Source organism: Pogona vitticeps, chromosome 9 (assembly GCF_051106095.1).
Source record: "Pogona vitticeps strain Pit_001003342236 chromosome 9, PviZW2.1, whole genome shotgun sequence".
NCBI lineage: Eukaryota > Metazoa > Chordata > Lepidosauria > Squamata > Agamidae > Pogona > Pogona vitticeps.
Genome location: NC_135791.1, coordinates 6,684,896 through 6,707,014, shown reverse-complemented (window position 1 = coordinate 6,707,014; position 22,119 = coordinate 6,684,896). Strand labels below are relative to the sequence as shown.

The following is a 22,119-nucleotide window of genomic DNA, read 5'->3' as shown; positions in this document are numbered from 1 at the left end:
GGTTAACTTTGCAACTAACCCCCTAGTATACATTGCTTTTCAAAAAATGTATACAGTATTCTCTATTTATTCGCGAAGGCTTTCACGGCCGGGATCTAATGGTGGTTGTGGGTTTTTCGGGCTCTTTGGCCGTGTTCTGAAGGTTGTTCTTCCTAACGTTTTACAAGTCTCTTTGGCTGGCATCTTCAGAGGACAGGAGCAGGAACTCTGTCCATGCTCTGTTGCTGTTTGCCGGCCACAGAGGCTGGCGAAACGTCAGGATGAACAACCTTCAGAACACGGCCAAAGAGCCCGAAAAACCCACAACAACCATTATATTCTCTATTCTTTCCCCTCATCTCCTTTGTTCCCCCTGCCTCAGATTTTAGACTGTTAAGTGCCTTGAGGACAGCCCCTTCTGCTTGTAGACCTAGTCACATCCTATAGGGACAATACATTTTTAATGGTGTTTAGGATATCTGTAAGTATCACTATCAAAATGGGTAGCATAGGAATGATGATTGAGCAATGTCCCAAGTCTTGATAGTAGAACCTTCACAACGGTTATCTTCAAGCAATGTGAGGACCTCGGATGGCCCAGGAATGTGAAGTGAGGATCAGAGGAGATAATTTCTTATTGTTACAAGTGTATATTAGACCACACAGCAACATCCCTTTGGATGTTTTGGACTACAAATCCCATCTGCCTCACCAACCCAACCAGTGATTGAGGATGAAGGAGGTTGTGGCAATCCAGTAATATCTGGGGGGGGGGGGTTGCTGGGTTGAAGGAGGGTGAACTGCACTTAGTTCAGGCATAAGGAGAAAAGCAACAGAGAGAGCAATTAATTGGAGGTCTGTAAGCATCTTAAGATGCTCCTTGGAGAACTTGGCAGAAGTGACTTTCTTGGACTGTGGTTCCCCAAAAGGCCAGGGGACATGCTGATTGTTGCTTACTGGGAGTTGTGGCTGGGAAAAAAAAACAGTAGTGTTTCCACATTGGGTCTGCGTCTCTTCCTGAAGAGGCAGAGTGGAAGCAGAAGGTTTTTCTGCCAGTGGAAGTACTTTAAAAGTCCCTGTGCTTAACCCATCTGTATTTTCTCAGAAATTCGCCTGTTATAAAAGACTGGTTAGGCCTTTGATAATCTCCTCCCAGACAGAATCGAAGGCTGAGTAAGGACTGAATCCTAGGAGAGAGGGGGTGACCCAGGTTTCCAGCAGGAGATTGAATCCCATTTGCTTCCTTCGTTATATACTTCCTATTGGCAGTCAGTGCTGCTTAGTGGTTAGAGCGATGGGCTATGGCTGGGGAACTCTTGAGTTGAAATCTCTGTTCTGACCTGGCTGAGTCACTCTCCCTAACCTGACTCTTTAACCCAGTTATGGGGAGCAGGAGACCCACCAGATGTTCCTGTACTACAACTTTATTCATTCCTCAGCCTTAGCTGTGGCAGGTAGACTATCATGTAATAATTTAAGAATTAAGCATTTTAATGAAAGATGAAGACTGCAAGTTTGCAGTTGCAAATGCGTGACCTGGTCACCTATAGTTGTATTACAGTATTTCTCTTGTACGATTTTATGTAATAAAAACATTACTTTCCAAAAAGCAAATCTATATTTACTGCTTCTCCTGCTACTCACCATGCTGGCTTACCTTATCCTAATCAGCTTCCCTCTTTCAGTTTTGGTGTACCTCCTCGTGAAAACAAAACCTCTGCCTTTTAAAGAGTTGGGGTAAAAGTGTGCGTGAGAGTGTCGGATAGGTTTTGGACTGTCGTACGTGCAGAACCAGCCCTGCCGTTAAGACAGAATGAGGCAGCTGCTTTAGATCGTGATGACCGGTGTCATCCCCTGGCTGGCTTCCCTGCTTTTTTGTGCCTCACCCGGCCACTGTCATGGCCTTCTTCCCCACTTAATTTGCGAAGCCTTCACTTGCTTAATCGCCCACCCCTCTCCCTTCCTCACGCAGCTCTTCGAAGTTGTTCCCATTGCTTGCTCTCCCACAGGCCTGCTGGCTGTGTCAAGAGCCTCCAGTTGGACAAAGCAGCCCTTGTGTCCATCGTTCACTAGGGCCAGCAGGCCCAGGCAGGGGCGGCCTTAAACCAAGGCGAGTGGAAATCGGGACAGGAGTGGGCGTGAGGAAGACGAGGGGAAGATGGCAGCAGGAGGCAGGTTTCAGCTACTGCCAGCTACAGCTGCATATTTCACATACAAATCTGCCTTGAAAGACATCTTTCGGGGAGCTGTTTGTCAGCTGTCCATCTCCTCTCTGGAAAATACGATTATCCAGAGAAGAAATCACTAGGTGAGCTGGTCTGATTGTTCCTCTGAATTAGGGATGAATGGAAATTTTGACTGGTTGATTAGGAATTTTCAAAATCTGTATTCTTCCCCCCACACCCAATAATTTGATGGAAATAACTTTAGGATAGTTTTTTTTAAATGTGGGAGAAAGCAAAACTGGCATATTTTAATGCAGACAGAAGGCCTTAAGTGATGAACCCATGAAATTCGGAGACTGTCTTTATTCAGCCGTGCTTGCTGTGATGAATAATGTCCCTTTTATTTTATTTTTTGCTCCTAACATAAGGGAGGGGGGAAAATCTTTTGAGAGCTACATTTTAGGCAAGTAAAATATGATCTGCTCCATGCTGGCAGTCTGTGTTTGTATTGGTGGTTGAGAATTTCACTTGTGAATTGTGGAATTTGGGATCCCTTTAAAACTTGTGCCAGAATTTTGCTGTAGTTCTACAGCGTTATCTGGAACGGTAGCTGGCAGACTGAATTTAGTTAACATGCAAACACCCAACTTTTTTTTTTGGCATGGTTTTATAGAGGTGTAATTGTCTGATATTCAAAGCATAGAGGTCCTAGTGAATGTATTAAAACGAACATTGCCATTTTCATTCCAGATGTGCTCCAGAGGTTGGTAGTAGTTTCCAATGTTTTGCAGTGTAGAGTTATCTGATGTCATTCACTCCTTGGCCACAACATCACATCATTTCTGACCAGCATGGCCACAGTTGGCTTGGAGTGATGGCAGTTGTAGTCCAACACATTTGGAGGGCATGTTGGCCAAGTAAAGTTTTAGTCGAACACATCTGGTGAGCATCAGCTTGGACAAGGCTAGTACAGCCTTTATTCCTATGAAATGTTGTTGTTCGCTCTTTGCCATACAACAGCCTAGCAAACATTCAGAAGAGGTGTTCTGGCTGAAATAAATGTAGGGCCCATTAAAATGACTTTCTGATTCAGATGGACCTTTTTCTTTCAAAAAGGTGATCTTCTGGTTTCTGTTTCTCATACATGCAAACGTTTTGTTACATGAGTCTTAAGTCTACACACCTGGGAATTAAATTTCAACTCGCCTTTTCCTGTACAGACACATTTGGCTGCTTCTTTGATCCCAGTGAGGTAGGAATTGGAGCGGTACCTTGCCAAAATGTGACGATAGTGGTGGTGTAATTAAATGTGCCTAAGGGCCTGTCCCCACTGTGAAATTTGGTGCAATCTAGCCGGTGCTTAAGTTTCTTATCTTCAGTGCAATCTGTTCTTGGGGCTTGTCAGAGAAGATGGAACAAAGAGCTATTTTGCATCTCAATAAATCATCCCCAAAAGATTGCATGCTCTATCTCTGTGCCAGAAAGATCTGGGCCAGCTCTTAAAGGGGAAGGATGGATCTTTGAAGTAGAAACACAAGCGGGTGAGGTCTTTTTTCCCCCCATGACAAACAGTGCTATCAGGGAATCATATGTCATAACTTTAATCTACCGTATTTTTCGCTCTATAAGAAGCACCTTTCCATAAGACGCACCGATTTTTTAGGAGAAGAAAACAGGAAAATATAATCTGTTTTCTTTGCTCCATAAGATGCACAGACTTTCCACCCCCCTGTTTTGTGGGAAAAAAGTGAGTCTTATGGTGCAAAAAAATACAGTACTTACTAGAGTTGACTCCAGTGGACTCAAGAATCTTCTATGCAGCATGGCCATGTCAGCTGAGGGATTCCAAGAGCTATGCTGGAAAATATTAACTTTTCCAACCTTCGTGCTATGGACTAGATATTTTCTATCTCCAACTTTCTCCCCAAAGCTTTCCACAGTCTTTTAAAAAAAGTTTGTGTAGTTATTTTGTAAAAGACAAATTGTGTCTTGGACTTTCTGTCAAGGGGACGGTTAACAGTAAACTCATGAAAACAATTAAAAAGTGATTGCTTATCAAGAATTAGTGCCTTGATGAGTGCTCTTCCCTTCTCTTTGATGTATTTATATAAATATGCACATACTTGAGATTGTAACTCTTTGTAAAGGTGGTCCCATTCTCTTGTTTTGTCCTTGTTTGACATCTAGAACGCTGTCTACATGGCTCTGAAATAAAAACCAGGAATGAATTGTGAAATTGTGAACAGCTGTAAGATGTGGCAAAATTTCTGTGAATCCTTGGCGTCTGCATTGCTCATTTGATTTATGTTAGCGTTGTGGGAGGCCACCTCCTGACTCCGGATTGTGTCAGGAAGAGCCTTTTCTTTGTTATCCTCAGGAAAAAAAGAAAATGGATTTAAATACCACCTTCTCTGCATTAAACGGTGACAATGAAGTGCAGATTACTCAGCAGGCTGTGCACATCTCGTGGCCTCGTTTCAAGCATTGGCGTCGGCTCGATGGGGTGTGTTAATTTAAGCGCACAGGCTTAGATATGCTAGCCTTGGGGCTGAAGAGCACATGAGGCTTGGGTGCCCTTGACCACCGCAGAAGGGAGTCTTCCTAAACCCCACGAGGTTCTGATAAATCCCGTGCCAGCGTTTGTGGCGGTTCCCTGCAAGGACCCAGTGGGGGTGATGCTTCTAGTATGAAGAACCCTCTCGCTTTCTGTGGTGTTTCCCCAAACAGTCATTCCCTGTTTTTCCCTTCCCACACGTCTGGATGTGGTGTCTGCAGGCCTTCAGAGTGTTCCAGAAAATAGAGAAAGACTACACGGGGAATTCAAAGGATAGGAAGAGACCCGAGTTTTTAAAAAGTTACTTTTGCAGGGGGACTGCACAGTGTCCCTGCCAGGATTATGAGAGTTGTCTAAGTTTTGGAGCAGAAAACGTGGGCTCTATCTAATCTGCTTCCTGCTCTGTTTAGTGACTTCGGTAAAGTCACCCCCCCCCCGAAGCAATCTGGTTCACTGTCAGCTTTCTGAGAAGCAGTGCCGTGTAACTGCTATCCAGGGATTTGGGAAATCAAGGTTCAGGGACCCCTTGGATCAGGGCCAGGAGAACGATGTAACCTATTTTGAGCTCACAAGGAGCGAGGCAAGATTTAAGGATGATTAATAATAAATCAAACGATAAATGATGGACCAGTCAAGCGTTTTGTCTGGTACAGTATTTAGTTGAAATTTGCTTCACTGGTCCGGCCTCTTGCTTAAGTTTGCATCCCTTCCTGTGCCCGTTTTTGGCTTCTGAGTTGTGCGTCCGTCAAGCGTTGAGAAATCGTGTCCTTCGAGGGTGGACTGCTCTGGCCTACAGAGATCTCGTGCCCATCAGCCCCAACTTATACAGTCAGGGGAGGGATTATGGGAGTTGTAATTCAAGGATCTCTAGAAGGCCACACTTACTAGTCCTTCTTTCCTAACATTTGATGAAAAAATTGAGGTATGTTCCATAGGCCTCTTTTATTTTATTTTTTACATTCTTTTTTACAGTGGATCCCTGAACGGGCCAGTTTTAAACCATTTTATTCGGCGTGGAAGTGGCTTGGCAACCGAGGCAGCTCTTCCAAATGGTGCAAGCCAGTTTTATGACCATTATAACAAGCTCCACCTTCTGATTGTCAACATAAGGAGAACCGATGTAGCTCAGCCATCATCCTATCCCATCTCTAATCTGTTTTACAGAGCTATAAGGAATCAGTTGCTCTATCTCCCCATGCCTCTAATCTTCTTTATTGTATACTTCATACTCTATAATAATAATAAAAGCATCATACTATCATAGAAGTCAAATAGCACCTCTCATAACCTTAAATGATGGAATATTTTATGGCAAGTTTGGGACCCTAACGTTGGAGGTGTAAAGTCACAGAGCTGTAAAGCCCCAGTTGGCTTATCCAACTCCATGGCAGACCTCTTCGACCAGCTCTCTACAACTGGGTACACTCCAGATATGTTATGACTACATCTCCCATCATTCCCAAGGAGCTTGTTGAAATAGAAGGGTCTTGTGTGATCACCTAGGACTTAGAAAAGAGGGACACCAGCGGCATCTGTTGCTGTTTAATAGAATTAAGTAATGATGAACATTTTGAGTTACCTGTATTTTGGACTTTTCTGCAGTCTTCCCCCACCCCTTTAGACCCCCTTATAGATTTTTGGCTGTGGTATAAGAAGGGGTAACAGTTTCGTTTTTGTTTGTGTTGGTAATAATTTACCTACAGGAGCATCTCCACCCATATGAGTTTCTGTGCCAGCCAAGGTCATTTGGAACTACCCTTCTCTAGGTGCGAACTTTCAAAACAGCCGGGCTCGAATGCGATAGAAAAATATACATATTTCAGAGTGGACACCCACCTGCTCTGGAATTTTGTTTCCGAGCCCCTTGCAAAACGGGATGTTCCCACTGGGATTCAGGAGGGGATGTAAGGCAGAATTGTTTCAGCAGGCCTTCAGGGGCTTAGAATGGCTGTTCCATCACTGATGTGTCATACATTTTTATATGTTAATATTTCCATTGTTGCTAGGTTTTACTGTATTTTATCATTTATATGGAGTATTTTATTGTTATACATGTTACATTTTGTATTGTGCACTAGGCTGGGTCTCTCTGAAGAGGAAAAAATGGCATATGCAGTGCATGAAATTAATAAACAACAGAAAAAAATAGGAATTTGTCAATATTCACACATGTCTTTGTGTTTACTGTGGAAAGAACTCCAGAATTAAAATACTACAAAAGGAAACTAAGCCATCAGCTGTTGAGACCAAGGGCTGTTAAAAGTCTGGTTCTGAATTTCTGTAAGATTGCCATCTCTCTCTCTCTCTCTCTCTCTCTCTCTCTCTCTCTCTCTCTCTCTGCATGTCTAATTTAAGGATGTAGTTTCAGATGCTCAGTAAGTTCTGGATGCTAATTTCAGAAAACTCATGATTTTATCACAGTAACTACTCCAGCTAACTCTTATACCTTCCTTCCCCTTTGACTGCGGTCTTGTAGGGTCTCCTGTGATATGGATCATTGTCTAAAGTTAACAGGTTATCCTACTTTTGAGATACAGCAATATTTTGTAGAGATGTTGGCAACTCTTAGTATTGCTTTTCTGTGCAATTTCTCAGAGTGGAATTTGTTTGATCTTTTTTAGCATACTGTATGCTTAAAAGTTTTTAGCTTTCAATATTGTCTTTTAACAATGTAAGCCTCCTTTTTAAGGAGAGAGGCTGGGCAAAAATATTTTAAATGATAAAACAAATAAATAACAAACTTTCAGAAAGGTGTTTTCTCTTGCTTTTTGTATTCTGTTTTTAAAAATATTGTTCTTCTGTTCTTTCTTGCTTAAAAAAGCATTGTCTTTTAGCCAGAAGTAGCATTTGAGGCGGAAATTTGATTGAAAAAGTTGAAGTTGACAGGTTTAGGAACTTTTTTTTTAAAAAAAGGAAAAAATTTTTATGGATATGGTTTGGAAACAAAGCCTGGAGGAAAAAAAACTGGGTTTTGTGGTGCTGTATTGTGGAGATTTTTCCCCCTTGCTTATCAAATAGCATCTTATGTTTGTGAAGTGGTAGAGCAAACAGTCACTGAACCCAAATGGCGGGCTATAGGACCCATGATGCACATGGGGTAAATTTTAACAAGCTTGCAGTAGGGCTGGGTAATTGCATGCTGGCCTTTAAGAAAATCTCAGCATGTTTATTTGCTAGAGCCCTTAAACCTCACTTTCAGTGTGGAGAAGGTGATATTTGAGGAAGGATAGGGTAAGATAAGACGGCCTTCATGATCAACATGCTGGGCTGTTTATCTTGGAATCTGCTTTTTCGGGAGGGTGGGTGTTGAGCGTTGTTGTTTTTTAAGTTTACACCCCTTCATTTCATTACAGTGGTGCCTCGCTTGACGATGTTAATTCATTGCTGTAGAGCGAAAACATCGTCAAATGAAATGAAAAAATCCCATTGAAACGCATTGAAAACCCGTTCAATGCGTTCCAATGGGCTGAATACCTGCTCGTCCAGCGAAGATCCTCCATACGGCGGCCATTTATAGCGAGGAATCTGTCCTAGAAAACAGTGGGGGGACATTTTGAAAGCCGGCGGCCATTTTGAAACCCAACGATCAGCTGTTTGCTGATCGTCGTAAAGCAAAAAATCGGTTCCCGAAACAGGGAACCGATCAACGTGAAGTGAAATTCCCCCATTTAAAACATCGTTTTTCGATGGCAAAAGTGATAGCAAAAATGTCGAGGTAATGCGGATTCATAGTAGAGCGGGGTAATCGTCCAGTGGGGCATGACTGTATCTGGTACCTGCAATGCTTCACTTCCCACTTCCTTACCGAGCAGAGAGCAATTTTTTAAAATTATGATTTTCTTAAGCTTCTAAGGCAAACAAACAACATAGAAAAGACATCTATAGCAAAAATATGAAACCAGCAAACTCAACCCCCCCCCCTTTTTGGGACAGAGATTGCATCGTCGCCTGGATCTCGGGTATCTCAAGAGGATTCCGGTGAGCGCTGAGTTCATAAGATAACAAATTTTCGCCAATTTGATGTCGTTAAGGACCAGCCCTGTCATGGGGCAAAGCGAGGGGACTGCCTTGAGCAACAGATACACATCAATCAAAGCCTTTCTTCAGATTTGGAGGGAGGGGAAGGTTAAACAGAAATTGTGGTTTCTGAAGAAGAATGATGTGGAAAATTTCCCAACTGCCAGTCAATTCTGCTCAAATTTTGACCTACAGAGGGAGAAAAATATTTTATAACCCACTATTGTTTGTTAATAATGAGACTTAATTCTGACTCAACTGCTCTCTTTGAATCTCTTGTGTCCTCCCCCCCCCTCTTTCCTTTGGTTTGTTGTTACTTGTGAATTTTGTAACATTAGTAGTTTTATTTGCTTCTGTTTTGTCATTGCTTATGAAAATAACAGTTAAGATGGGAATGAGAAGTAGAAAATGGGCCACAGTTTAGGTTGCCCAATGGAAGCAAGAATATGGGACGGGCTGACTGTTGGCTTGCACAGACAACTTAACGTGGAAGTAGGATTATTCTCCTCTTCAGAGTTGGCACTTTAACTGGAAGGAACATGACCATAGGTGTGCTGTTTTTTTGTTTTGTTTTTAACTTCACCTGTTTCATTCATTTTAATGTCAACTCCTTGAGTCCTATTTTTGATGAGAAAAGTAAAATACATATCTAGAACTGATGGATAGCTCAGTGGTTTAGATATCTGACTGCAAAGCCAAAGGTTGGGAGTTCGATTCCCCACTGTGCCTTCTTGATACAGTAGTGCCTCGCTTGACGATGTTAATTCATTCCAGCGAAATAGCTGTAGAGCGAAAACGTTGTAAAGCGAAATAAAGCCAGCTGAAATGTACTGAAAACCGTTCAATGCGTTCCAATGGGCTGAATAACTCACCATCCAGCAAAGATCCTCCATAGGGGTGGCCATTTTTGGTGCCTGTATAGCAAGGAATCCATCCCAAAACACAGCGGGGAGTCATTTCGGCAGCCGGTGGCCATTTTGAAAACCCAACGATCAGCTGTTTTGATCGTCGTAATGTGACGAATCGGTTCCCGAAGCAGGGAACCAATCGTCGGAAAGTGAAAAAAGCCAATTAAAACATAGTTTTGTGATCGCAATTGTGATTGCAAAAATATCATCGTGAAGCGGATTCGTTGTTATACGGAGTAATCATTAAGCAGGGCACGATTGTATTGTGATATCACACCATATGATATCATACCATCACTGGACACGGGTGAATCATAATGGTCCCTTCCAGCTCTGCAGTTCTAAGATAAATATGGTAATTATGATTATACATTCTTCATTACTTATAAATTATAATAAGCCTTTGAGTCAATTCTAACTTATAGGAACTCTTTTTCTCTGTATGGCGAATATTCAGAAGTTGTTGGCCCTTCCCTTCGCTGTTTGCCCAAGGTCATACAGGCTGGCTGTTCTCCCAGGAGGCACCGTGGGGAATTGAACTCCCAAACTCCAGATACCCAAACCACTGAGCTATCCAACCAGTTCTTCATCACTTATAATCCTAAAATAAATAATCATGTTTGGTGCAATAAAGACAACCCTCCCACACCTGTTTGGCAGTGGAAGACGCGAGATAGCGAAGGAAGGTGAGAGATTGTAGTCCTTGTGTTTAAATAGGTATTTTTAAATAGAATGACATTATTAATAGAATAATTGGCCAATTGAAAGAGGGACATTACGTATAATGTTTATTGTCTCTCTATTGTTGTTCTTCTTTAGGAAGTTGTTTTCAAAATGCAGTTTGGGCACACCTGATTTCTTCTTCTAGCGCTTGTCTTTCTGAAATGTTGGCTAGGGCTGTACTCCAGCTTTGAAATATGTGAACAGAATATATATAGTATATATAGTAATGCTCTTTTTGAATCTGTAACACTATAGAATTTGTACAATAAAATCGTAAAGAAGTCCGCTAAACCCTTTCTCCCTAGCATACTAGCTTTTCAGAAGCAGAGAGGTTTTTCTAAGGCTGGCTGGCGAGGAAGGGATTTCAGCCCCACTCTTTCCTGTGTTGGTGTATTAAATAAAGGGCTTTCCCATCTGAATAAACTCCTGCTGCTCATGCAGTTATTCATATGCAAGTGTGCCTGCAGTCGCTTCCATCCCCGTCTACTAGCTTGCTTGATTTTCTTCCTGGCAGCTACTTATGGCCAACACAGAAGTGCTGTGAGCTGATGGATGAGGACAGAGGAAGCTTGACTTCCTTGACCAGCCCTGTGGATGTGGAATTCTGCTGCCTGGGATAAGAGTTTGTTGTTACACGCTGTTAAGTTGCCTCCAACGTACAGTGACCCTATGAACGAGGGATCTCCGAAATGGCCTGTCCTCAACAGCCCGGCTCAGCTCTTGCAAACTCAACCCTGGGTCTTCCTCTTTTCCTGCTGCCTTCAACCTTTCCTAGCCTTATTGTCTTTTCCAAAAAACCCTGCCTTCTCAGGATGTGCCTGAATTAGGACAGCTTCAGCTTCAATAATTTTGTCTCCAATGATATAGTTCAGGCTTGATTTGCTCTAGGACCCACTTGCTTGTTTTTTTCCCACCCGTCCAGCGTATCTGCAGAACTCTCCATCAGCGCCACGTTTCAAACGAATCCATTTTTTTCTTGTCTTCTTGCTTAACTGTCCAGATTTCACAGCCATGCGGGGTGACTGGAAATATAAGAGAGTAGATGGTCTTGATCTCCAGTGATGCACTTGGTTATCTTTTCTAGTTCTTTCATTGCAGCCCTTCCGAGCCTCAGCCTTCTTCTGATTTCTTGACTGCAATCTCTATTTGCATTAATGATTGAACCCAAGACCCAGACATAGAATCTCTAACTATTTGAACAACTTCATGGTCAATATTAAAGTTGCATAGTTTTTCTGTGGTCGTGATTTTTGTCCAAGAGAGGACAGATGTTACGCTTGTGTGATACATGTGTGTTATGTGCTGTGCATGTTATGTGCTGTCAAGTCGTAACCAGCTCCCTCAACAGAGTTTTCAAAGTCAGAGGTAGTTCCGGTTTTACCAGTCCCCCCCCCCTTCTCCAGTGAATTTCCATCGCTTGAGAGAGAATTCAAAACCAGGTCTCCTTAGTTCTCGTCTACAAATGCAGAAGAATATGACACCTTTGTGAGACCAAACAATAAAAAATAAAAATTCATGCAAGCTTTCAAGGATTTTAAAAAAATCCCTTCTTCAGGCATACAACAGTAACATATGGGCAGTGCAGAAAAACTATAAATTATAATCTATATAATATAAATAATTATAAATTAATCCTATTTTGACACTCTGTCTACTAACTCAACCATGCTGTGTGATGATTTTTTTTTAAAAAAACCCGAGAACTTCCAAAGCACATGCATTTATTTTTAAAGATTGCTGAGCCTGGGAATATGTTTTTAGCACTAGAGCACGACAAATCTCACAATCCACCTGCATAAAAATTGATCCTTGCTTCCTAGAGTATGAAAAAAAAAAGTCACTGTTTGGGGCTGTAGCTTCCCAGCTCTTGACTGGGGGAATTCTGATAGTTTTTTTAAAAGGACATTTCTACTTCTAGTGGTTACTACAGTACATCAGCAGTATCATTTGGGACAATTTCGTTGCTGCTGTTAATACGTCGTTTTGACTCAGGAGTCTTCGCTGATCTCCCACAAATAACTTAGAGATCTACCAGGAGATCCAACTGTGTCTTTTCCCATCCTATGCCCTTTTAATATTCAGGTTAGCCTCTCTGGTCTGTATCCCATGTGCATGGATAAGATCCCCCTAGCATTTCAGTGTCATTATGTGAAGTTGTTCCTGGTCATTATACAGGGCAAGACGGAAATAAAACTCCCTGTTTTTAAAGGTTAACAACAAAGGACGGTAAATGTGATTATTACATGATCTAAAAGTGCATGGAATACAGTTTGTTTTCATGTAGTTTTGGAAATGACATTGTCCAGAGAGCAGCCTTCATTTGCGATAAACACTTGTAGTCAATTTTTGAAGCTTAGCATCATCCAGTGGGTCATTTGCGATAGTATTGTTGCAATTTCTTGGTGTATAGCAGCCTTCAACCCATCACTAGTTTTTGGTCTATGTTTGTAGACCTCAGCTTTCAGATCGCCCCGGAAGGCCTGAAGCCCTGAATTTTTCATCCCATAGAAATATGGTTTTTCGGTGCGGAACAGCAGCATGACAAGCGCATGGGGCACAGCCGTCCAAGCCATGGCGGCACTTGAAAACAGTAAGATATGTGCTACAGAGAGACCCCACTTCACTAGCGCCAGACAAATAGCTAAGCGAAATCCAGGAGATTTTTCTTTTTGACTCACCCTGTATTTCTTTTGGAATTTCCCTTTCCCTTGTTTATAAACATGTCTTTAACCAAGGCCACAAAGAGAAAGAACAGGACCTCTTGTCAGTTTCAGGGGTTTGTTGACTTCTTGTGTTCTTTGAGCACTCATTAAGCACGTCAACAAACCGAGGTCAAAGCCATTTGAGCTCTTGTTTATCAGTATAATCCTGCATTTTGGGGGAATTTCTGATGGATCTGAAATTCTTTCTCAGTCACACAGTCCTTTTAGTGGAAACTTTGCCAAAAGCAAGTGTGTCTTATTAGCATTTTCGTCTATCGCATAATAAGGCACTTAACACGTGGAATGATCTTTCTGCTGCATAAAAACAGATGTTTAAGAAGGGCAGGTCTCAAAATGTTCCCACGAAGGGCTACCTGCTTTCTGGAATACTTAATGATGTGCAGACAGTTCCGAGAATTGCCTCCCGCTTGGACAATTAAATTGCAAATGGAAACCAGTTGATCCTCCTCTCTGGGTATGGCAGTGCGCTTGAGCAACTGAGCCAGTTTTGCTGCAGGGAGCATTTGTGAGCCACCTTGCTATATATATATTTACCTAGATCCTCCCACACTAGCCCCACCATCAGGTTTTCAAAATGCATTTATGTGTGTACATTTATGCACAGCCAAGCACGGATTTTGCACCCTCAGCCACCCGTTTACACTTGTTTCCAAACTGGTAGACACTTGGCTTCTAAGGAAAAACAAGCGCACCAAAGTTGCTCCAGCAAGTCTGAAGTCTGTCTGCTTCAGGGATCATAGAACCATAGAATAATTAAGTTGGAAGGGGCCTATAAGGCCATCTAGTCCAGCCCCTGCTCAGTGCAGAGATCCCAGCGATCTAGCAGTTCATCCATTTGGATAGATATTAAAAAGAAGGGAAGAGAGGGAGGAAATAATTGTATTGGTAAAGACGTTGTTGTTTAGTCATTTAGTCATGTCTGACTCTTCGTGACCTCATGGACCAGAGCACGCCAGGCCCTCCTGTCTTCCACTGCCTCCCGGAGTTCGGTCAAATTCATGTTGGTAGCTTCAGTGACATTATCCAACCATCTCATCCTCTGTCGTCCCCTTCTACTCCTGCCTTACTGAATTCACCCATTCCTGTCAATTTTAGTTCACTGACGCCCAGGATGTCAATGTTTATTCTTGCCATCTCCTGTTTGACCACATCCAGCCAGGTTCCTATGCAGTATTTTTCTTCGCAGCATCGGACTTTCCTTTCACTTCTAGGCACGTCCATAGCTGAGCGTCCTTTTGGCTGTGGCCCAACCACTTCATTAGCTCTGGAGCTACTTATACTTGTCCTCCGCTCTTCCTCAGTAGCATGTTGGACGCCTTCCGACCTGAGGGTCCCATCTTCCAGCGTCATATCTTTTACCCTGTTGTTTCTGTTCATGGGGTACTCTTGGCAAAGATACTGGAGTGGCATTGCCAATTCCTACTCCAGGTGGATTGCTTTTAGTCGGAACTCTCCACTATGACTTGTCCGTCTTGGGTGTCCCTGCACGGCATAGCTTCTCTGAATGACTCAAGCCCATTCGCCACGACAAGGCAGCAATACATGAAGGAGGGTAAAGACATACCTATGCACGAATGGGTTGTTGCTTTTGGATGATCAATTTGATTGACTGTTGAGTTGGATCATTGTGATTTAATATAAGCTAGTTCTTCAAAGACTGGGTAATACCTAAAATTTGTGCTGTTCCCACCGCAAGCCTGAAATGTAGGTGATTTTGACTCCTACTTGGTGATGTTGGGGGGGTCTGGGAGGATCGGGAGATCAAGACTTGCTGAAAAGTGCATGCCAAGTTTGTGAAGGTGCCCATGTTTAAACGCCTTGGCCTCTTGCTCCCAGTGGCTGTCAGCCAGCTATAATGAGGGTATTGCTTGCTCTGTATGACTGCCTTGCTCTGATGGCTCCCCGTCCTTTTCTGCCCTCTGGATTTCCTGATGGGTTCAGAGTTGAGGGGCTCGGAAATGCTAGACACCAATCATCTTGCACCTCTCGGAAGGCCAGGTCTTCAGCGCTCATGTTTCGCATGGCAGGGTTGAGTGGAAAAGGAATGGAGAGCAAAGGTTAAGTGGCTTTCACAGAGCCCGTGGAAGCCGTCAGAGCAGAGGGATGCCTGATTTCTGGCGCTCGCTTGTGTCCGTTGTCTCCCTGCCGCAGCCTCACATGCTTGTCAGGGGCTTAAAGGATGGGGTGGGAGAAAATGGAAGCACCGCGGAAACTGTTTGCAAATTTGGAGAAGGCCATGCCTATGTTTGCAGTTGTATTTTATTTTGTTTGGACTGCACAGCTACCCTTTGTTTCAGTGGAATTATGAGGATGCCAAGAAATTGCCCCTCAACCCTACCAACAAGAAGACTCGTGGACTCTCAGCATCAGGAGAGCAGGATTTGCAACAGCTCGGTTAATATCATTTCGGCTTTAATCTGGCCTCAGTTGGCTAAACCTAGTGAGTTTACTAAATTATTACTCCAATTCTCAGGTGGAAGACTTGGGTTTCTCTTCTTTCTCTCTCTCTCTCTCTCTCTGTCTCTCTCAACACACACACACACAACACACACACACACACACACACACGAAGCATAATCATGTCTGTTCCAAAGAAAGGCCAAATGGCGAGGTGTGTTATACGTGCGCATAGCCTGTGCTTCTTTCTTTAGAAAGCTGGGGTTGTTCCACTCAATCCACAGCTGCTTCAGCTGCAACCCTAAAGCATCAATCCTCTACTTCCTGACTTGCATCTCAGAAGCCGTGCCTAGCAAATTCCATTTTGCCAAGAACGTTGTGCTACAACTGGAGAGTGGTTTCAATCTTTGAGCGCCAGATATGGTTAGTCTGCAGCTTTCAGAGGCTAGCTGGGGATTTTTGGTATGGGCATTCAACAACATTGGGAGAACCAAATTTATGAACCTCTGATTTGATATTACAAAAAATATTAAGACCCCACCACCATCATCATCATGCCGAGACTCTGAGCTATTTTTACTTTAAGATGCTCCATAGGCAATATTTGTTAGCCTATCAAATTTTTTTAACCCTATTTTTAAAAGCTGCACATCATCTGGAACTCTAAACTCTGATTTACCCAGCTTGTGCATAAATCTGGCCCTTTGTTCCTTCCTTCCTTCCTTCCTTCCTTCCTTCCTTCCTTCCTTCCTTCCTTCCTTCCTTCCTTCCTTCCTTCCTTCCTATCAGAGCTGTGCACAGTTTAAAATTATGGACACGTGAAATGCAGGTACAATTAAAAACAAATTAAAATGTTAAGATAATTAGATTATTTTTGACCAGAACTGGGCCAATTCAATAGTGTTATCTCAGCCATTTGCTAAATCTTCTTTTGTTCGTGTGGGGGGGGGCATAATTGCAGGTGCATAAGTGTTGCATGTTTTGAATTTCTCTACGCTCCCAGAAAATTTGTCATGTGTCTAAGTCACCCTGTTTTACATGATTACGTTCTTTGATCTTCTTCCTTTGCTTTGAAGTCTATTAAGTGACTTCCAGATGGTCCAGCTAGAGTCTTGTCCTAGTGGGAGACACTCTTCAGAATTCGTTCATTTGGCAAAGTGTGCTGTGTTGGTTCTCCATAGGTTTATCCTTGCCTCTTCTGGTTTAATGTTTAGAGTTTGAGATGGGTGCAGAAAATGTTTCCTCAATTTTAGCTGTCGTCTAGGGGGTCTGGTGTCCATGAAGTGGATGGGTTTGGTGCTGTGTTACCTTGTTTCGGTGATTATTTGCTAATACAGGAAAGATAATGGCAACCAAGTACAGTGGTGCCTTGCTTGACGAGGATAATCCATTCCAGCAAAATAGCTGTAGAACAAAATCGTCGTCAAGCGAAAATAAAAAAAACCCATTGAAATGCATTGAAAACCAGTTGAATCCATTCCAATGGGTGAAATACCTCAGCGTCCAGCGAAGATCCTCCATAGGCCGGCCATTTTCTGGTGCTTGTATAGAGAGGAATCCATCTTAAAACACAGAGGGGAGCCATTTTGCACAGCGGGCGGCCATTTTGAAAACCCGACGATCAGCTGTTTTGATCGTCATTAAGTGAAAAATCAGTTCCTGAAGCAGGGAACGAATCATCATTAAACAAAAAAAAAACCCATATAAACATCGTATTGCGATCACAAAATACTCATCGTTAAGCGATTTCCTTGTCTAACGAAGTAATCGTCAATCAGGGCACCACTGTAATAGACTTTAAAATGGGGGGCAGGCTTCAGGCAGCCAGTAATAACCCTGCATGATCATTAAGAGCTATTTTGCATGTGGAGATTTATATCATATGGCACTAGCCGGTTCTACTGTGGAGTAGCACAGGGACAATTGCTTATGTGTACGCACCCCAGTGTGACCCAGCCAGTTTCCCAAGTATGTTATTTCTGGCGACAACTTTCTGTTTGGTGTTTAAATAGTGGCCCTAGGCTATGACGACATAATAACTCAATGAAAATTATATTGTTACCTACAGTTGTACAGTATATCCCTTCTTTTGGCTTGCTGACAACACAGCCTCTTTTGATCAGGTGTGTGTATGTGACGCAGACAAGACACAGTTTCCTCCAACACTGCAGGACAGTGGGTGGGTGGGTGGGGGAACAAAGCTTTATCTACCGCTTTATCTACCCTGGTTGACTCAGTAGGGTGCAAAGGTACTATCAGGCTGTTGTGACTGACAGTTTTATTTGCCTCTGTTCAGTGCATCATCATATACAATGCAGCAGTGATAATTAAACATGCAACAGGGAAGTAACGAGTCATTCTAAAATGATTCATCGGGAATGGCATACATTACTTTAAAAGTAAAGTGTGGTTTTGAAAACGTGTTCAGTGAAGCTTTGAACTTAAGATCCACTATGATTGGCATATTTTTGTTTTAATGAGTTTGTAGGTGTATAAATCCAGATCCGTCCCTGTTTAGTCCTGAAGCCCACTGGGCTGTCCTGCAAGGGGCCATTACTATTTGCCCTAATGACTTGTTTTTGAAATACTTCAGTCGTATTGCAAAATGTCCTGAGCTTTTGGAGAGAAATGAAATGTCTGTGGATATGGCTTTAGTCCTGTTAATGTGTGTGAAAAGGGGATGTGAGTGGAAACTTTAACAGCCAGACCCTATGTGAAACTAGAGGGAGTGTAGCGTAGTAGCTAGAGTGTTGGAATGAAAACTGAGATTATCTGGATTCATGTCCTTACAAAGTCTCGAAAATCTGTTTGTAAACAAAGGCCAGGAGCCAGCTAAGGGTAGATTGTGGAGCAGAAGAGTCATTTGCACTGCCTTGAATTCATTAGAGGGTAGGCTAAAATATAAAAGTGACTGATGAAATAAATAGGCAAATAAATGGGCAGAATTGTAACAGTGGTCTTGGAGAATCCCCTTGTTGGGATGTTTAAATGGATGATTGCTGAAAGAGAGCCTACCACAAATGATTCATGTTTACAAAAGAGGGATACACCAAAGTTTCATGTTCGTTTCATATTGCCTCTTTCATTTCACTTTGCATGCCAAATTGCCTGAGAAATTTTTCATCCAATAAGGTTGCAAAGGCAGCCAGTCAGAATGTTCAGAGGGAGCAGGACTCTGTAAATGGACCTGGAGCCCAGTGAGGAAGGCTTTTTTCTTCCGGTTTCCCTGATGGGATTGTTGTGTGCTGAGCTCCTGGTGCCTTCAATCTTGGACACCTGTCTGCCTGCTGGACTCAAAGAAAAGGTGTTCAATGATACAGGGGAGAGTATTTTTCTAGTAATTTTGGTTTGGGGGGGGGCTTTGATTGTAATTTTTGGTATTTATTTCTTTGCTTGCTTTTCTTGGTTTTTAGGAGTGGGGGCTTTTTTTAAAAAAAATGCTGTTCTCCCCCATGTATATGTGTGTGTGTGTGTGTGTGTTGCTTTCCCTGTGTGGTTGATTTTTAAAAAATGTTATCTAAATTGTTTAAATTTAGATTATTTTCTAATTTTGGGATACTTTATTGCTTTTTTGAATTGGTTACCAGTGAGTAAGATTTTTTTTGTTTTGTTTTGCATGTAAGACTGGTGGTGGTTGTGTACCTGGGCCAAAAGAGCATCTTTATGTCACCTCCGGTGGCAACAAGCACTGCTGGATGATCATTGTCAGGTGCTTTCTCTTTGTTTTGTGGTGCGGAGATTTTACTTCGTAGCTGGAGTGGGACTGAATTTGGTGCTGGAGAGTAGACACGCTACAACTGTACTGCTGCTGGACCTAGAGCGAACCTAGCTTGGTAGGGGCAGAATTGTGCCTTACCTGCACGGTTGCAATGTAATCTTGGGCCTGGCCAAGTCTGGTGATGATCACAGCAATACACCCACAACAAAAACACACTGATCACCATAATCACCCATCTCCTGAAAAGGACAAAAGCTGATCTCACAGCCATAAATACTCAACTCCCAAACAAACTGCACCAGAGCACAGAGTGCTGTCCTCTGAAGATGCTGGCCACAGAGACTGGCGAAATGTTAGGAAGAACAAACTTCAGAACACGGCCAAAGAGCCTGAAAAACCCACAACCACCACTGGTGTTGATTTTTCTTTCTCATGTACTGTTGCTTCTTTTGGGGTGAATTCAAAATATGGTAGTCTCATCAGATTTTCTTGGTACAAAGATTCCCTGTTATTGCAGAGATGGGTGACTGCAGCCCATAATACCCCACAATTAGCTGTGCTGACTACGGCTGGCGGTGGTTGTGTGCTGTATTAAACATAGGATGTTCCTCATTTGACTCAGCAGTGGCATGGGGCCCTGAGCTGCCTCCCTCATCTCTGTAGAGCATTTCATCTGAAAATGTAATACAGCAAGCTTGGACGTTAATTTTGCTGATTGTTTTTGTTTTTGTTTTTTAAGCAGTGACGCTGCTGCGCTTATCTTTGCAAACCCCAGCTGTTCCCTCTGATTGGTATTAACGGAGTGCGTCAATATCTAATTTCTGCTCCCATCCTTTAAAACGCTGAAGTACTTGGTAGGGGTGTGAGCGTTTGAGTAATACTTACAAGCCTAAGAAGCACCGAGCTGTTTGAGTAATCTGCTTCTGCAACTCATTCTGGAAACGCTGCTTTCCAACGGGCACTGGTAAAAGCTACAAACGTTGCTCGGTTGTGTGTGTGTGCTGCTGAGGGATGGGGCCACTCTTTCCCAACCGCCGATCCTGTGACGAGCACATGTGGCCAGTTTTGCAAGCAAGCCCATCCTGATCTCATCCAGCCTTGTTATGCTGGTTTGGAGCAAGTGTTTTGTAAGTGTAGAATAAACTTAGCTCTCACTGCTGTGTTGTGTACATTACTGCTCATGTCCCTCGATCTAGTCAGGCTGGGCAGCTGAGGGGCTTGTCCCCGAGAGAGGCCTGGAAGGAGAGAGCTAGACACCGGGCCTTCTCGGTGGTGGCCCCTCGCCTTTTGAACATCTTGCCCCCTGAGATCCGCCTGGCACCCTCGCTGGGAGTTTTTAAGAACAAGCCGAAGACAGCAGGCCTCCCCCCTTCCATCACTTAGTTCCCTGTGTTTTCCCATCTTGGATTTTGCTTACTTCTCTTTTTCGTTTGGTGGCGCTAAGAGGGCCGTGGTGGCGCTGCGGGTTAAACCGCAGAAGCCTCTGTGCTGCAGGGTCAGAAGACCAGCCGTCGTAAGATCGAATCCACCCGACGGAGGGAGCCCCTGTTGCTTGTCCCAGCTCCTGCCAACCTAGCGGTTCGAAAGCATGCAAAATGCAAAAATGGGAGTAGAAAAATAGGTACCACCTCGGTGGGAAGGTAAAAGGCGTTGTGTCCAGTCACGATGGCCACGTGACCACGGAAGATTGTCTTCGGACAAACGCTAGCTCTATAGGTTGGAAACGGAGATGAGCACCGCCCCTAGAGTCGGACACGACTGGACAAATTGTCAAGGGGAACCTTTACCTTTTTACTGTCTGTTTTAATTCTTGTTTTATATTGTTCAGATTGTAAGCCGCCCAGAGTTGATTCATTTGAATCTAGATGGGCAGGGTAAGAGCCAAATAAATAATAATAATAAAAAATAATACTTTGCTGAATGCAACACCATGCCTCGTGTATATTTTTCTTCACGCTGACTAAGCTTTGTTTCCCATCCTTTTGAGTCATACAGGTTATGGAGGAGGGTGGGTGATGAGAACTTGCTCATTTTCTTGCTCATTCAAGAGGGAGGAACCCCTCCTTTTGCTCACCTAAAGGAATTGGTCTTCTGCAAACAATGACAAGAATTAAGTTCAACCACACCTTGATCTGTTGTCTGGCTACAGAAGCCACTCTCCTTCTGACAGCTTGAGATTTAGAACCATGCTCTCTTAGTCAGAGGTCCCTCTTAAATCCTTCCTCCCCCCCCCCCCGTTTCCTGTGAAGTCACCCGTTTTCACCAGAGCTGGGGGGAAATTGTCTGCCGTTCCTCGGTGGTACAGTATCTTGCCAGTGGTTTGACTCACGAGGGTGGTGGAATGTCAAAGGTCATAGGAACAAAGCATTGTTGAGATGCCGGAGGGATAGTTCCTGGTGTGGGATGCTGGTGCCCTCATGCTATAAATGCTTTTTTCTAGAGCTGCTACTAGGAACAAAGGTTTTTCTTCCTTGTTGCTTTTGCCAGGTCTCAACAGCATAAGCAGCCTGGGTTATCCCCGTTTTCGCCTCTTCCTATGAGGAAAATTATGCATATTTTGGCACGTATTTCCCATAAAGCGTACATTTCCTATACTGTACATTTTTCCAGATGTATGCATTCCTAAGCATTTCCCCCTTTGACTGAAGCGTGTTTGTGCACATTGCTCATTGTACATTTGTGCAGTTTTCAGATGCGTGCCAAAATGCATCTTTATAGTACGAATTCCCGAGGCAAAATGCCCTTCATCTTCTCTCAAGAAGACCCCAAAAAGTGAACTGTGCAGGGAAACGGGAACCCAATTATTCTCTTCCTCCTCCATAACTGCGTCTTTCAGTCAACAAGTCTCTTAAATTGAGTTCAAAACCCTTGAGATTGTTGACTACTGTATTTCAAAATGTAATAAATATTTTTTTTAAATATGAGAACATTGAAG

The 22,119-nt window shown here is 43.1% G+C and overlaps 1 protein-coding gene across 2 annotated transcripts in view; it reads left to right on the top strand.

Annotated features, from left to right (window-relative positions):
- LDLRAP1 (low density lipoprotein receptor adaptor protein 1) overlaps positions 1-22,119 on the top strand; it is a 106,667-nt gene that overhangs the window by 29,094 nt on the left and 55,454 nt on the right. The window lies entirely within an intron of this gene.